Source organism: Piliocolobus tephrosceles, unplaced genomic scaffold (assembly GCF_002776525.5).
Source record: "Piliocolobus tephrosceles isolate RC106 unplaced genomic scaffold, ASM277652v3 unscaffolded_41716, whole genome shotgun sequence".
NCBI classification, from domain to species: Eukaryota; Metazoa; Chordata; class Mammalia; order Primates; family Cercopithecidae; genus Piliocolobus; species Piliocolobus tephrosceles.
Genome location: NW_022326217.1, coordinates 1 through 3,625, shown reverse-complemented (window position 1 = coordinate 3,625; position 3,625 = coordinate 1). Strand labels below are relative to the sequence as shown.

The 3,625-nt window shown below is 37.0% G+C and overlaps 1 pseudogene; it reads left to right on the top strand.

Annotated features, from left to right (window-relative positions):
* Positions 1-615: 615 nt before the first annotated feature.
* On the top strand, positions 616-734 carry LOC113223535 (annotated as a pseudogene).
* Positions 735-3,625: the final 2,891 nt, after the last annotated feature.

Below are 3,625 nucleotides of genomic sequence, written 5' to 3'. Positions count from 1 at the left end.
TTTGAAAAGTTCCCATGAATGTTATATTTTTCCCTTAGTCTACTCTAGAACATGCATTTTAAATAATTTATGAAACTAGAATTCTTAATGGGGATCAGTTAATAGTTTGTGGTCTTTAAATATTCCTGTCTCTTCTTGCAGGGGAGATGAACTCATATTTTTCCATTTTATATTACAGGAGACAGCATTATTTTTCTGATTTACTGAACATTTTAGATACTGCCATTACTGTGATTATCCTGCTGGTTGATGTCATTTACATTTTTTTTGACGTTAAGTTTCTTAAGGATGTTCCCAGGTATGAAATACAAGACTCACCTCTCTTAAAAGTTTTCATTTATTTTTTGCATTTTCTGTGGCTTTTATTCGATACAATCTTTTCAACTTCAAGTGGCCTCATTTTATGCCAAATATGTTGCTTTAAAATGAAATGTGTAGGTAAATTCCTACATAGGTTGAAACTAAAAGAGTGTGGTATTTAGGGACCAGCGAAGAGTATACACACTAAGTACCAGTAATTGAATAAAAAAGATGGAGTAACCAAAGAAGGACTTTACCTCTTGTATTAACTTTAACTTCACTACATTTTGAAGTTCTCATCAAATTCCCATTTGTATCCTTTTTTGGCCTTTTGGCTAAGATCAAGTGTGATATTCTTATTAGTTTAATATCTGATACATAAAAAATTTGATATTGAAAACAATTCCCCTCTGTGCTTCAACTACAAATCCCTTACACATAATGTTCTGTCTGGGTTTTTCCCACAGCCAAGAGGGAATTTATTTGAGCATATGCAAAATTTGAGTGACTTCAATCACGATTTTCTTTTCCTTTTTTTTTTTTTTTTTTGGTTTTCTTTTGAGATGGAGTCTCACTCTGTCGCCCAGGCTGGAGTTTAGTGGCATGATATCAGACTCACTGCAACTTCTGCCTCCCCAGTTAAAGCGATTTTCCTGCCTCAGCCTCCCGAGTAGCTGGGATTACAGGCATGCACCACCATACCTGGCTAATTTTTGTATTTTTAGTAGAGACGAGTTTCACCAGGTTGGTCAGGCTGGTCTTGAGCTCGTGACCTCAAGTGATCTGCCCACCTCGGCCTCCTGAAGTACTGGGATTACAAGCGTGAGCCACCATGCCCAGCCTCAATCATGATGTTCTAAAAAATAGAAAACAGAACAGAAAACTAGGAGATGACATGTATAGCAACACAACAGTAGAGTTTTGCAGTATAGTTGTGGTAGAAACAAAGAAAGCTAAGGCAAAGTTAGAACTGCTGGGGATTAGGAAACTAAAGGGTGTATGAGGGCCTGGTGACTCTCTCTTTTTTTTTTTTTTTTTTTTCCTTTTTACTGTGACAGTGAGGAAAATGGAAGAGCAAATGTATACTGGGATGTAAATGTTGGTGGCTTCCTAAGCTTGTTCATGGGTCAAATACCTGGTTTCTTTCTGTACCCCTAGCTTCCCTGGACTACAACTCAGGCACCAACTAAGCATGTTAAGTGATAGGCTTTTGGAGTTGTTTGAAAATCACCTCAGCCAGTGTGGTCCTCTGACTAGAAACCTCAGCATCACTTGAGGGCTTGCTAGAAATACAAGAAAAATACCTTAGGCCCCACCCCGAACCTACTGAATCAATATCTCTGGGACCCAGCAATCTGTAGCTTAACAGGTTTTTCCAGATGACTCTGATTTGTGCATGCTCAAACCAGAGAAGGACTAGTCCAGACCATCAGTTCACTGCTTTGATATTTCTCATGGTAGGAGAGACACCAGCTAGCACACTTGGGAAGTATCTCAATCTGTTGCCTGCCTGATGTGCATTAGTAGCTGTAGTGAACCTCTGTTACAGATGGGAGTAACAAAGGTGAACAAGAATCCTCAATTTATTTTGATGTGGAAAAATTGAAAATGCTAGTTTCAAATCCCAAAATTAAATTTATAAATTCTAAGACTCTATTGTTTCACTATTTCTCTAGACTAGAATTTTTCAGTCTCAGCATGACTAACATTTTGGGCCAGATCATTATTGTCACAGGAGGGTGGTGAGCAGTTATATTCATTGCAGGATGTTTAGCAGAATTCCTGGCTTCTATTCATTAGATGGAAGTAGCATGCACACACACGTGAACACACACACACACACCAGTTGTGAAAACCAAAAGTGCCTCAAGACACTGTCAAATATCCCCGATGTAGGTGATTGAGGAGAGGAGGGAAAATTGTCCCTGGTTAACAACTGCTGATCTAAACTTAATTTATATTCATAAAATTCTCTGTTTCTGAAGCAAAAATTGATCTTTTAAATTTATTTTTAGATGGACACGTTTATTTCGACTTCTATGACTTATCATTCTGATAAGAGTTTTTCATCTGGTTCATCTAAAAAGACAACTTGGAAAGCTGATAAGAAGGCTGGTAAGTGGGTAAAACATGCTTATGATTCAGAAAAATATTTTGTGTTTTGGGACCAATTGGCAAGGGTTGATTTCTATACTGTATAATGTCCTTTATTTTTATGTTGATTTATGTTTCACCAACTAATGATGGTTTTAAACTCTTAGGTTTCGGGAAACAAAAGGCGATACAAAAGGGATGGATTTGACCTAGACCTCACTTATATTACTGGTTTGTGACACTTAACTGTTGATTTACTTAGATTAACTTCACTTTTTCTTGTAATTATATATTTATTTTGTTTTTGCCTTGTCTAAGCCACATTCATTCAAAGTATTCTTTATTCATGAGGCTATATGCTATGCCACTGTGATAGTGTGACATATTTGTGGTTTAACTCTGGCAAGGAAGATTTCCATGTCATCTCAATTCAGGACTAGTCGATTGCAGCACAGGAACTTGAATGGATTTTCAGCTGACTCCATTTGAGTTTCAATTTATTAAGTTCTAGTAGTTATCCTGAATCCCAAGGATCCCAGAGAGACTGCTTCTCTTCCTAGAACCCCAGAGAATGAGGTCACAGCTTTGTAGATCTCAGGTTTTCTGAGTCAGAGGGCTACAAAGCACTTTGGGAGTTCCCACCATTACTGGTGCCCACAATTCTTGGATTTTCTTTGGTATTTAAGAAATAAATTCCAAGAACAGGGAGAACTTCAGACTGAGGCCAACATAAGTACATGGCATATGGTTTGTACCAGTGGAGTCTTATGAACACTGTGCCAGCTTAATGGTCATTATGTTGGATACTTTAACATGTTATCTTGATTATCCTGAGTATTAGCTCTTTTCCGTCAACCTCAATCTTAAAATTTATTTTTCTGTGAAAATGGAGTCTGATCATATAAAATTAATTTTTGTATGTTATTTTAAATCTATAATGATGTTTGTAATAGTGATGATTTTGACTTCCAGAACGTATTATCGCTATGTCGTTTCCATCTTCTGGAGGCCAGTCCTTCTATCGGAATCCAATTAAGGTAAGGGTGTTTATCTTAAAAATACTCATTTCTCAGTGAATGTAGACTGTGTAGTCAAAAGTTTAATATTGACCCAGAAATGTCAATATTCTTTCCAGAAGGTACTCTTTCAAGTAAAACAATCATCATGGATTGATACCAGTTACAATTGTACCAGTGGTTACAAACCACCCCCAAACTTACTGGCTTATAAC